Below are 14,656 nucleotides of genomic sequence, written 5' to 3'. Positions count from 1 at the left end.
AACTACTTATTTCATTTGACTCAGCAATACCATTACAAGATCTATTTCCAAAGAGATTAGGAAAACAGAAATATGTTCTAAGATATTTTTAGCCTCTCTCTTTGTAGTGACAAATTGGAAATTTCAGGGATGCTTGTCAACTGGGGAATGGCTATGCATGTTGTGGGATATGATTGTGATGGAATACTACTATGATAAGAAATGATGAGCTCATTTATTTTTAGAAAAACTTGGATAGACTTTTGTCTAATTATGGGGGGAGGGCATTATGAGGGAGGGAGGAAGAAATAAAAAGACATTTACCTTATAACTATTATATATTTATAAAGAATAGTAAATTGTAGACAATAGACCAAAAGTTTCATGTGCAATCATCTTTTAATTATGCTATGTTATGTAAATGCTTGTTTTGTTTCATAAAATATAATAAAGAATACTAAAAAATATACTCTAATTCTTAAGTGAACCTGTGAACTCATCTTTGTGGTTACTCCATCTAGGGATACAGATTGAACTGACCCATTTCTTCCCATTCCATGTGATTCTTATTTATGGCTTCATTCCTGTCAGGAATGGAAGTAGGAAGTTGGGAGCAGAGGTCATTCTGCTTTCCAAAGAGAGAGGAGGGTATCAAAAAAGAATTGTGCCTATCTGCTTTCTTAAAAATTATTAGTCTAGGGCAGGGGTGGGAATCATCCAGCCATATAAAACCCATGACATCATTTAGTCTAGTACTGTCAAGGCAACTGTAGTAGGGACTCAAAATTCAATAAATCTCAGAGTATTTTAGAGGTAAAATGATTAAATGTTTGATCAAATATAGCACGTTAATTTTTAAGTTGATAATTTTATATGGCCCATGAACGATATTATAAATATTCAAATAGTCCTTGGCAGAGAAGGTTCTTCACCCCTGGTTTAGGGGATATGTTAAGGTTCAATTTAATATCTAATCACTTTTGCCATTATTGTTGAAGGAAGAATGATACCAAGCTCTATATCCCAGACTTGATCCTTTTCCCATCAACCGCCAGTTCTGCAATGAACATACCTAGGAAATAACAAAAATTCTAGTATTTCCAGATCATAGCCGAACAGAAACCAATGAAAGTATAGATAGGAGGATAATATAGAATAAAGGAGCTCTGCCATTGGGAACAAAACAATTCAGTTCAACTGAGAAAGTTCTAGTTATCATTCAATGGAAAACTTTCTGCATTTTCTAAGGTTCCATTCTGGATACAAGGACACAAGGGAAATTGTCAACTCCTTTCATATTTTCCCAGATTCTTTTTCCTTCAGTACCTTGAAGTGGAATTTATTTTTCTATATTTCCTTTCTAATCTGAAGCCAGAAGTGTTCAAAGCAATTCAAAGTTTGAAGAAGACCTGAAGCTTGGGGGATTGTGAATAGGACTTAATTAGACTGGATCTCTCCTGTTCTTGCCAACTTTACCCTGTCCCCACACAGGGCAGGGAATTCATCTCCACTAATTTGGAGAAAGTTTGATATTAGTGGACTGTGGGATTTGTGTTACATATAAATATCCACAGGGTGCCCAACATATTGGTCTAGGGCAGGGGTGGGGATTTGGTCATGTTCTCTTGACATTGTGTGGATACCAGTAAAGCATCTGGCCAGGCCACTGGATATTTCAAGTTCTCACTCCATGACTGATACACCTCTTCTCCAATCGTGTCATACATTTCTCTGATCATGTCTTTTGTCTTGTTTCTCTTATGCAATTCCTCCTATCTGTGTTGCCCTGTTGATATGCCCATCAAGCCCCCTCTCAATTGTTTTCCATTGTCCTCAATTTCATTTCTTCAGAGATTTGCATTCTATGACTTATAGTCAAGCAACAGCAATGGGTAAATATTGCTCTTGGTTAGTTATATTCAACTCTACTTTTTTTTTGTTATGGAGGAAATTCTGGAAAATAAGGGTGGGGTTATTTTCAAGAAGTGTCATCAATTAAGCAGATTAAAAATGTATACTAGTGTTATCAGAGGACTTTAGAAGAGTTGTGTATTGTTCCTGAGAAGAGTATAACAAAGGATTACTAAGTGATATCTATTCTAGGTTCAGCAGGGACTACAGTATGGTTACCTGTAAAAGATAAAAGGTCAAAGGGGGAAATAACTCTTGAAGAAAAGAGGATATTTGAAATTTAGAGTGGAGGGACAAATTTAGGGGGGGGAGACACACACACATAGACAGAGACAGAGAGACAGAGAAAGAGAGACAGAAAGAGACAGAGAGAGAGGGAGAGAGACAAAGAGAGACAGAGACAGAGACAGATTTGATTCTATTTTTTGCTCAAAAAAAGAAGAAAACAAGAGTAATACACATATATCAAATCAATTCAAAATATCATGGTCTTGAAGTTCCACTCATTGTTTCTCATGAAATAAAAGTACATTTTAGGAACCAGACATTGCTCCTCAGTTCCTCCATGAGGTGTTTAGTGCTAGTAGTGCAGTGTAATTTATCTAGTCCAACCCCAAATTTGCCAATTCTAAATCAAATCAATCAACAGGCATTTATTAAACACTTAATATGCTTTAAAGACTATTGCTGCAAAGACTGAAACAAAAAATTTATGTTTTATGGGGGGAAAATGAACACTATATAGTTGTCATAAATGCATATGTGCACACACACATATGTTTATAAGTGTATATGTATTTGGAGGCTCAATCTACTGAAAAACAGATAAGAGAAATGATTATCTCATTCTCCTTTTAATAGCCAATTATAAAATTGGGGAGATCAGAGTTTTTTTTTTCCCTGCTCTATTCTTTGCCAAGTCTCTCAAGGACATAGTTGATGGAAGAGAAGATAAACAATCTTCTCATTCTACTCTACCCAACTATCTTAGGCTTGGGTGGGTGGGTGAGATATAGATTTTTTGCTTAGTTTGCCCAAGGTTGGGGTTATTTTGAGTATAGGGATAGCCTATCTCTCTCTGGAGCAATCTTACTTCTCTTTGTAATATTCACTCTTATTAATTGTTGACCTATCAGAATTGATTGCTATCTACTGAAATGCAGACTTGACCAAGGGCATGTAAACCTCAAAAAGTTACCTTGCTTTTTTTTTTTTTGTCCATTGAGAAAATAAAGAGCCCTTTTTGCCAATAACTTGCCATGATTGATAAAATTGGTTATAATTTACTCAAAAACATTATATCTTGGTACACAGATAGATGCCCCTTTCATCTGTGAGTTTGAGTTCTATTATCCTTCCTAGGACAAAATGAGGAAAGGTTAATGTTATTCTACTCTTTCTGTATTCCTCTTCCAAACAATTAGAATGTAACTTGCTGTCAGTTGTTAGTAAAACTATTTCCAAGGATGACTGAGCAGTCAGGTTGACAGCAACACCACATAACTTTGTGCCAGCCATCAAGTGTGATTAGAAACTAGAGTATTTTGAACACAACTGCATATCTCTGCTATGCCCTTCTTAAACAATGCATGGAGCTAAGGATCAAAGTCCGAATCTTAGCAGTTGACCTGATTGCACTTTCTCCTCAGACTGGACAGCTATGCCCAATCTAATCTATTTATTAAATGCATGAACCTTAGGAATTCTCCTCTTGACTGCACCAATACCACATCAGGGTCATTTAAAAATTCTTATCTCATTAAGAATGATGTTCAGGCTGAGTGCTCTGAATTTTGTGCAGAGTAGACACCATACCAATCACTCAGTTTCTTAACTTTCTAACTTTTCTTTTCACATTTTTGCCACCACCTGTATACTACTGTATCATTGGAGTGATGATTTCTCTTTAGAATACTGGGTATGGAACCTTAGAAAATGCAGAAAGTTTTCCATTGAATGATAACTAGAACTTTCTCAGTTGAACTGAATTGTTTTGTTCCCAATGGCAGAGCTCCTTTATTCTATATTATCCTCCTATCTATACTTTCATTGGTTTCTGTTTGGCTATGATCTGGAAATACTAGAATTTTTGTTATTTCCTAGGTATGTTCATTGCAGAACTGGCGGTTGATGGGAAAAGGATCAAGTCTGGGATATAGAGCTTGGTTTCATTCTTCCTTCAACAATAATGGCAAAAGTGATTAGATATTAAATTGAACCTTAACATATCCCCTAAACCAGGGGTGGAGAACCTTCTCTGCCAAGGACTATTTGAGTATTTATAATATATAATATATAATATAAATCTATCACTATAGAATTTTCTATAGTCAAATGCAAGAGACTGAAGTGACTTGTCTAGGTGGTTTGGTTCTAATTTTAGTGCCTTTCCCATCATACTGGGATAGGAAGGTGATAGGAGAAACTAACTCCTTATGTTCAATTATTAGAAGTCACTCCTATGTTTTTTGGTTGTTGTTCCTATTGTTATTTTTGTTACTTCTTATTAACATCCCTGAAGGATACTTAGGGCAAGGAGAGAGAGAATGAAGAAATCAAGATCAGGGTGAGATTACTTTGAAGTAAAAAAAAAATTATTTTAAAAAACAGTTGCTTTCAATTCTGTTTGTTTTCACAGGGGTTTATGTCTCTCTGTATACTTAAACACAATTAGAGCAATATCATATAGGTCTCCTTTTTCCTGTCTGATATTTTTTCCACATGTCATTCTAACTTCATGTACTGCTTACATGAAGAGAAGTAACATAACCCATAAGCTCCTGTCAACAAATCACTCACTTTTTATTACTACCAGTATGCCTACTCTGCTGTTTCCATTTAAAAAAAAATAATTGTCATGGGGTGGGGGGGGGAGGAATTATATCTTGATTCACTTTACAAAATGCATTTTTACAGAAAGTTTCCAATCTCCTCCACTTAAAATTCAGTTTTTACACTGTTGTCAGATTAATCTCCCTTTTATGCATGGATATTCTCATGCCTATCTTCTGCTCCAAGCATGTTAATATCTACTTATCAAATAAAATACACACTCTTTAGTTTGGCATTCAAGGTCCTCCATAACCTTGTGTTTCCTTAAGTTTTTGGTCTTAATACACAGTATTCTCTTCTGCACTTGCTATGTCTCTGCTAAATTGAACCCCACTTTTGGCATTCCTTTTTTTTATCTTTCCCCTTGCTCCCCACTCCTAGTTCCTTTTCTCTGAGCTTACCTTCCTTTTATACTAGATATAGCTCATAGTACAATGCTCTTTTGCATGTTTCTCCCCCATTAAATTATAAGCTCCTATAGGGTAGGAATTATGTTTTTGCCTTTCTTTATATCTGGAGCACTTAGCTCATGTTAAGTCATTTTTTCCATTGTATCCCACTCTCTGTGACCCCATTTTGGGCAAGGATACTGGAGTGGTTTGCCACTCCAGTGGCAAATGAGGAACTGAGACAAGCAGGGTTAAGTGACTTATCCAGGGTCACACAGCTAGTATGTGTCTGAGACTGGATTTGAACTCATGAAGATGAGTCTTCCTGGTTCTAAGATGCCCATTCTGGTACATAGTAGATGCTTGATAAATTCCTATTAGCTGATTGACTTGCCATCCTTTGTATACAGGCAATGCCTTCATACCTCAATACCTTTGTGAGGAGCAGCTAGGTGGTACAGTAGATAGAACCCCAGCCCCAGAATCAGGAGAAACTGGGTTCAAATTTGACCTCAAATATTGGACACTTATTAGTTGTGCAACTCTGGGCAAGTCACTTAGCCCTGATTGCTTCACATCCAGATGCCATCTCCAGTCATCCTGATTCATATCTGACCATTGGATCCAGATGACTCTGAGGACAAAATGAAGCTGATGACTTAGTACAGCACCCCCTCACTCAAATCCAAGACACATGCTTGCCATAGCATCACTGCCCCCCACCAGGTCATGGTCTTCTTCAAGAACAAAGGACAAACATCATCAACATATACTCCACTCTATATTTACTGCTCTGTTTGTAGTCAATGGTACTGAACAAGATGCTTCTCTCAGGCTAAATTCATCACTTTTAATCTCATAACCATGCTGCTAATTCAATCTTTGACTGGTATTACCTTTATCCGTTTATTCTCCCTTCTTTTTGGAGGACTGGAAGATGCAATATTATACTTCTCCCAACCCCTTCCTTTATAGAGGCTGAAATTGAACTTTTCTGCCCACTCTACTCTGTATTTACTTCTCTGCCTGGTTTCAACTCCATGGAACAAGATATGCTTGATTCATCATCGTCTCTCTTGAGTATTGCTTTTCTCTCTCATTTTATGTATTGTCTCACCATTAGACTGTAAGTACCTGGAGGGAAGGGATTGACTTTCTCTTTCTTATTTGTATACCCAACATTTTGCGTAGTGCCTGGTACCTAGCTGAGACAATAAATGTTTATTATATTGAATTTAAAACAGAAATAAATATTTTTGGAAGGACTTCATTGTATGAAAACACTGTTTCTCATATTAGCAAATCATTTGTTGTTCTTATGCTTCTTGAAGAGGAAAATAAGTGATATTATTTTAATTACTAGTACTTTATTTGCATAAGCATTTGAAAGTACTGTTCATTTACAATTTCTTTGAATAATTGTGTGGAATTAGTATTCTAATATATTTTGGTAAACCTTTTAAAGTGTTGCAAATTAGGTCTGTTTTAGTACTAATAGTTCATGCAGTCCAGTGTTCACTATTATCAGTATTATTAGGATGTACCATAAAGATTATGTCTAACATTTTGGGCTTCTTATAATCAAATCTTTCCACAAATGAAAACTAGATAGAGATCCAAAAAGTTAAGAATTCACATTGTGGAAATGTAAAGAACTTGGTAGTTTCATGAAGCTTTAATTTTATAAGGTAGAATCATTATGGTTAGCCCAAAATTTTCATACCTAAAATTTGACCTCAAACACTGGACACTTATTAGTTGTGCAACTCTGGGCAAGTCACTTAGCCCTGATTGCTTCACATCCAGATGCCATCTCCAGTCATCCTGATTCATATCTGGTCACTCCAAGGTCACCCCAAGTGACAATTCTATCAGTATATGAAAAATGTGGTTAATTGATCTTGGAACATTCAAATAGAATTCACTAAAGACAATGGTCTTCCTCATAGACTATATGCTGTGGAAATACTTTGGTAGCAGGAAGGTAGGTAATTGTTTTAATTTATTATTGTTTCTTTAATACATGAAAAATGATGATGAGGCATAGCAGTATATATTTTCAATAGGTTTACTAAACAAAAATTCATATTAAAATAATTTGATGAGTGAAATGAGTTGCCTTATGCAGTAGTGAGTTCTCTTTCAATAGAAATAATTTATAATACTCTGAATAATTCTCAGTTATGTTATAATGAGTAGTGCCTGGTATTGGTGACTAAATTGAAATGAATTATTTTTATTATTGAAATTTCTATTTGCTCATATATTGTGGTTGCTGTCACTGAGAGGGGGGAAGCTTTCTAATGAAATGTTTACAGACCTCTTCTGGTTTTTATCTGTTTATTGTTCCTCTTCTAGTTTTTTGTATAAAGTTTCAGAAGGTAGAAGTTTTGAGAATTTCTACCTACTTATGACCAATAAAATAGGATTGCTTATTGAAGCAGAAATAGTAGATTTCATGGTAAAGGAGGGAAATATTAGTCATAGTCTGTCATGCACTCCAGATTTTAAGAGAACAGATATTAAAAGAAACTTAGAACCTGCTGATTTAAAAGGAAGGTTGGTACAAAATAGGTGGAGTGTTTTTATGAATGAAAATCTGACATAAGAAACCCAAAACATTCCATTGAGGAAGAAAAACCTGAGCTGTCTAAAGAGATTATTTCCAATGCATAAAGAAGTCTTTTGCCAACTTATATTAAAAGGGAAAAAAAGGTCATTTTCTAGAGATGAAAAGAAAGGGAAGATACTGATAGAAATTAATGTAGTACAATGATAAAAAAAAATCCTGACTGGAGTCAGAGGTGCTCCAATTTCCCTCTAGCTTTTTAGCATTAGTTTGTCATCCTTGCCTTCCATTTCCTTTTCTGAACTTTTTGATCTTCAGTAGCTCATCCTATAAGATCACATCAACTCTGAAACTTACTCCTCCTTAGGACCCTTGGCCACTGGGATCCCTCTCTCCATCTGTTTGGGAGGGAGGAGTTTGAAGAGCTCCTCTCACATCCTCCACATTTAACATGGTAAGCCAGGGTAGTCATCACATCATTGCCTTCCTTGGCTTTAGGACTTTGTCATTCCCCCATCTTTCCCTTCCCTTCATCTTTTCAGCCTCTTTCCCCATTACATTGTGATTTCCTTGGAGATAGAAACTATTATTACTTTCTTTGTAGACTCAATACTTAGTATAAAGCCTGCACATAGTAGGCACTTGAGTGACAGTTAGATATGCAATTGATAGGGTGCTGGACCTGAAGACAGGAAGACCTCAGTTCAAATCCAGTCTCAAACTGGCTGTGCACCCTGGGCAAATCTTTTAACCCCACTTTGCTTCTGTTTACAGGAATGTAGATGGAGATAATAATAGTACCTATCTCCTAGAATTGTGATGAGACTCAAATGATATATTGTGAAGTCCTTAGTACAGTGCCAAATATATAATTAGCACTCCCTAAATGTTAGTTATTATTATTAAATGTTTATTGAGCAAGTCATTTGCTTTCTTGAGCCTCGTCTTTCCCACCTATAAAATGAAGGAGTTGAATTATATGGCCTTTGAAATTCCTTTCAATAAGAAATCTACAAGAATAAATGCAAAAAGAAAAATACTATTTTCTATAAAAATCATGAGAAGGAACTGAAATTAATGGTGAATGTTAAATACAACAGAAATTAGCTATATTAAAAATATACTTTTAAAAAAATTTATTGGAAACCAGAGAAAGAGTTAGGATGATGAAAATAGATGGAGAGAGGGAACAACTACTCAATCTTATTTTGTTTCTTTTCTTTAAGAGGAAAGTTGATTCTCAGACTACTTATGTATATGTAGTGAATATATTGTTAGATTGGTTTGCCAGAGGAGTTTGTTTTCCAGATTGCTGTTCTTCCTCAGGGGTATCCTTGAGATGTTGTCATGCTCTAATACTATTTTTTTTGCAAGGCAATGGGGTCAAGTGACTTGCCCAAGGTCACACAACTAGGAAATTATTACATGTCTATGGTCGGATTTGAACTCAGGTATTACTGACTCCAGGGCTGGTGCTCTATCCACTGTACCACCTAGCTTCTCCATGTAGTAAAACTATTGATTTGTGCTGCATTTGTGTGTTTCCTCATAATCAGTCACCAAGTCAATCAATATCTTCTCAAAGTCATCAGTATCAGTAATTAGCACCTCATTATCATTTTAAGGAGTTTAAATCTTTTTTAATGGAATTCATAATAATTGTAATTGTAATTGATAAAGCATCAAGTATTTTTATAGTGGGAGATTTATTTAAAAGGTATAGCAAGAATCAAAGTACAAAAACTTCCCTCTGAAATGGGGAAATCTTCCAGTTCTCCCCTCTATTATATGGTGAAGAGAGTAGTCTCAAACTTGATATGGTTACCATGAAGCATTCATACCATCAATTTTATTTCTGAATATAGCATAACTGGTGACATCACTCTGTTGTTTCTAGGATACAGAGTCTCAGCTACCAGATCCATCCTTAGCTGAGCTGAATACTTTAAGTTGTTCCATGGGAGAAGTGCCTTACCTGATTGAGCTGGAAGACCTATGGCAACTTTGCCACAGACTTCTATGGATGTAAATTTCTGTTGTCTCCTACTTTCTAAACTTAAGATGCTCTTTCATCTCTAATAAACCACTTAGGAATGGAGAGGAATGGACCTAAAATAGACAATAACATTTTAAATTCCACGTGCTACAAGACAGAGAGGGACTCCCCATCTTGGGACCTATGGCATTTTCTTATCCTCATTCAAACTTTCAGGGAGTGAAAGCACAGTTTTTCTTGTCCATCCTTTTTTTTTTTCCATGTATACCCAGTTCTGCTTCAGCAGTCAGTGGAAAGCCACAGAATACCTGTGGCATATTTTTGAATTGGAGATAGGGACACTCCATTACATGTTATCAAAAATCTTTTAGAAGTAGGGCTAATAATTTTTCCACATGAGCTAGCAGTAGGCATAATTTCTTGCATTTGCTTTCTGGTTTAAGCCCACATGATCCTCCCCCTATTCCATTACATAGAGAACAAAAATGGTTAACTAGAAATTGAAATCTCAAATTATCAAATACATTGCTGCCTTAAAAAAAACAAGATCAGATGATAATTCCTCAGAGTCTTAGTTACTGAAAAAACTTTTAAGCTTTTGATTGCTCAGCTGTTGTCAGTGACTTATGAGAAATTGTAAAGAATGGAAGAAATGCTAATAGAGAGGAAACCAGGTGCAGTGTCTGTTGTGAATTCGGAATTTGGGTTTGGAGATGAAGGTTCTAGTCACTGAATCTTTTAGGGCCTCAGTTTTTTTTCATCTGTAAAATGAATTAGTTGATTATTAAGGTCCCTTAGAGTTCTAAAGTCTTGATTCTAGAAATAAGAAAAAGGCAAATGTCATTCTCATACTTAAAAGGAGGGCAGAAGGTATATATATATATATACATATATATATATGTATATATATATATATATATATATATTTTTTTTTGCAAGGCGAATGGGGTTAAGTGGCTTGCCCAAGGCCACACAGCTAAGTAATTATTAAGTGTCTGAGGCCGGATTTGAACTCAGGTACTCCAGACTCCAGGGCTGGCACTCTATCCACTGTGCAATCTAGCCACCCCAGAAGGTATATTTTTCAAATTATAGTCTGGCAAAGCTTGCCATTGATTCCTGGTTAAGTTCTAGATTGAAATTTTGAAGAAATAGTGTTTTCAACATTTGGAAGGGATGATCACTAAGAGCTACCATGGCTTTAATAAGAACAAGTAGAACCAAGAAAATAATACCTATAAGGACGATGATGTGAGACAGGCAGCAATGGCCCAGTGGATAGAGAGATGACTTCAGAGTCAGGAAGCCCTAGATTCAAATACTAACTCTGACTCGTACTGAGTGATCCTGGATACATCTAATCTCTAATCTCCCCCCGCCCCTGCACACACCCAATAACTCTCTAAGATCATAAATTGCAAATCAGCTACTGCTGATTGACATTTGAGAGGGGGTTTCCTATGCTTATGAAATCACTAATCTATTAAAAGTGCTATTGAAGACTATGCTAAAAGGCAGTGGAATTTCTGTTCAATAAAATGTTCAATGTTGATTTCAGATTACTAAGGTTATGCTTCCTTTTGTCCTATTAAGAAATGGTAAACTATAAGGATACATGTACTACCAGGAGAAACATAAATGGGAATTTGAACAACTGGGACAAATATAGTTGAAGAGTATAATGTGGGTTAGGAAGAGTCAGAGACCTTGACATTATCTGAGACTAGTGCACATTGTTATTATTATAACTAGTGACTGGCATCACACAAGATGGAAACTCAGGCCAGGTGCACCCCAGTTGTGTAAAGTCATAGTGTTGAGGCTGAATGAAGGAAATGGAGGAGTAGAGTGTTCTTCTACTGTCCAGTGGTCCAATATAAGCTGAAGGGGATGAATAGATACTCCTTATTTCTTGACCTTCCATTTTTCAGGATAAATGCCTGGAGGGGTGAAATTCATCAAATGTGGATGTTGACACTCATGCTACTTTTCATAGGCTATCTTAATGACTATACTAGACAGCTTTATCTGTAATTTTTATGGACAGTTATGATGGGGAATAAAGTTTATCAGAAAGTGTACCCCCAAGGGGTGGCTAGGTGGTATAGTGGATAAAGCACCAGCCCTGGAGTCAGGAGTACCTGGGTTCAAATCTGGTCTCAGACACTTAATAATTACTTAGCAGTGTGGCCTTGGTCAAGCTACTTAACCCCGTTTGCCTTGCAAAAACCTAAAAAAAAAAGAAAGTGTACCCCTCACCCTCTTTCATTCCCCATCCTTATACTAAATCTATTGCTAAGGCCTGTCAGTAATATGTCCCCTTCTCTCCTTTGCTATTGCTAACCACTCTGGTGTAGGCTCATTGTCAGACCTCAATTGCTCTAATGGTTTTTTCATTGGTCTGCCTGACCAATCTCGCTTCACACCAATCCATCCTCCGCTTAGTCACCTAAGTTATTTTCCTAAAACAGAGTATGGCCATATTGTCTTTATTCAATAAATTACACTGGTTTCCTATCACCTTTAGGATCAAATATAAAATTCTCTATTTGGAGTTGAGTCCTTTAAAATATAGCTCCCCTTTTACCTTTCTAGTTTTCTGTACCTTCAACCTGTACTCTGACCCCACCCCAAACTCTTTCATGAAGTTACACTGAACTGCTTGATATTCTTTGACTAGAAATCCATCTTTCCTTCATGCATGAATTTCCTTTTCTCTTCTTTTCTGCATTCTGACTTTTCTGGCTTCCTTCAAGTTCCTGCTAAAATCTCATTTTTCTATTGGAAGTCTTTCTCAATCCCTCTTATTTTAGGGCTTCTTTTGTTTACTATTTACCATCTCACTATATATATATACATATATATATATATATATATATATATATATATATATATATATGTGTGTGTGTGTGTGTGTGTGTATATGTCCCTTGTCTTCTTTTTTTAGATTGGACTCAAAGCCAGGGAATGCTTCCCCCCCCTCCCCTTTTTGAATCTCCAGTGCTTTGTCCAGTGCCTGGATAAATTATTTATTTAATGACCAAATTTTTCATGACTTCTTTGTTAAAAAATAGTGAAGAGAGCTTTGGGCACAATTAGGTGAGCTTGGTACTAGTTGAACCAGCAGACCCATAAATTTTAAAGCATCAGTGTTGACCTCAAGAGATGCCTTTACTGATCTACTACACTGTTTTTTTTTGGGGGGGGTTGTTTTTGATGGAATTTTTTTCAATACAGAGTGGTGCAATGGAAAAAGTAAACTTTAAGTAAGAGGGCTTGAGTTGGACTTAGATGACCTCTGAGATCAAGTCCCTTCTCAAATTCTATGATTCTCTGAGTTCAAATCCCTGATCTATCACTGAGCAAGGTACAATTTCTTTCTAAAACCTCTATCCTGAATATGAGGATAGCATAAGCTTTATTTGTTTTTTGTTTTGTTTTTTAGGTTTTTGCAAGGCAGATGGGGTTAAGTGGCTTGCCCAAGGCCACACAGCTAGGTAATTATTAAGTGTCTGAGGCCGGATTTGAACCCAGGTACTCCTGACTCCAAGGCCGGTGTTTTATCCACTATGCCACCTAGCCGCCCCAGCATAAGCTTTAGATTGGGAAAATGATCTGTGGAAAATTGCAAAGCTTTTACTGGTATCCTGGATAAATTGCATACTTGTGGTTTACAGGATAAAGCTGAGCAGTTGAAGGTTCTTAATGGATCATGTGGTTTGGAGATGGCAAGTTCTCCATTGGTTTATGTTGAGAAATAGATGTCAGAGTTCTTTCTAAAGTATCTTCTACTAGATCACACATAACAAGCAGTCTATTTCCAGAAAACCATTTATGAAGTCCTTTGGGTGGCTAGTAACTACACAAAGTACCTGTTTTACAACTGCCCTAACAATGACAGTGATATGGCCAAGGCCAGTGCAGGTGTACAACAAACAAATGATCTAGTCTATGGATAGCTTTCATCCCCCCATACCAAATTCCTGTAGCCACCAGAAGAGATAAATCCTTACAAGAAGTTTTCACTGATATGTGGACCATATTAGAGCCTGAAACTGTTGCCTATGCCCCACTTCTATGTCACAAATCCCTGAAAGAGAAAGCAGTCTACCATCAAGGAGATCATTGACAGATGCACAAGACAGTGGCTGCTAATGAGGTATGACAGAAGTACAGGAATATTGAAGATATCTACATCCACTGCGAAGCCTCAATATAACCCTAGAACAGCTCATCTTCATTGGAGAATTGTGCCAAAACTGAAAGAACTGCATCCTAGAGTATGCTTATTTGTACAATTATGACAGGTATCAGTCATATTGCACTTTCTGTTGTGGGTGCATTTTTAGGTCTTCATATACTTCTCTGTTTCTGTGTGGAATGTGTGGTCCTCTTGATTATACCAAGTGGTGTCCAGATGGCTATTAAAGAAGATCCCTGGGCACTGCTATACCAAGGACACTTATGGGGTGATGGAGAGACAATTGGTTATCATGCCTTCAGATGTTTTTCATTAATAACCATGATCAGGAGTTTGACTATCCTAAATTTTATCCCTCATCCTCAGCTGTAAAACAGAACCCATTGTGGATGCTATATCTTTTCAATGCCATAGCATAGGGCTGTTGGTGCTGAAGGACATGGGGTTCAAGGTAGACTATTATATCACCTTAAAGGACTCCATTATTGTGGGAATGATGGGAAGGTCATGTATGTAGGGGATGTCCCAATGTCACACAGAAACACATGTAGGAATGGGGTTCTTTTGATTTGGTGATTGGAGATCATCCTTGCAATGATTTTTCTATTATTTGCTGCATGGGAGGGTCTCTATGAGGGCACAGGACAGCTCCTTTTTTGTGTTCTACTGCCTTCTGCATGAGGCCTAAGAGCCCAATATTAGCCATTTGACAAGACAAAGACTGCTGGGCAAGTCAAGGAGTGTGCCTGTGATTCTTCACCTCTTTACCCCCTTAAGGG

The 14,656-nt window shown here is 36.7% G+C and overlaps 1 pseudogene; it reads left to right on the top strand.

The window, feature by feature from the left end:
* Positions 1-7,044: 7,044 nt before the first annotated feature.
* LOC141499017 (DNA (cytosine-5)-methyltransferase 3A pseudogene) lies at positions 7,045-14,565 on the top strand (annotated as a pseudogene).
* Positions 14,566-14,656: the final 91 nt, after the last annotated feature.

Source organism: Macrotis lagotis, chromosome X (genome assembly GCF_037893015.1).
Source record: "Macrotis lagotis isolate mMagLag1 chromosome X, bilby.v1.9.chrom.fasta, whole genome shotgun sequence".
In the NCBI taxonomy this organism is placed as follows: Eukaryota; Metazoa; Chordata; class Mammalia; order Peramelemorphia; family Peramelidae; genus Macrotis; species Macrotis lagotis.
Note: the sequence above shows the minus strand (reverse complement) of the source record. Positions and strands in the feature narration are given on the sequence as shown.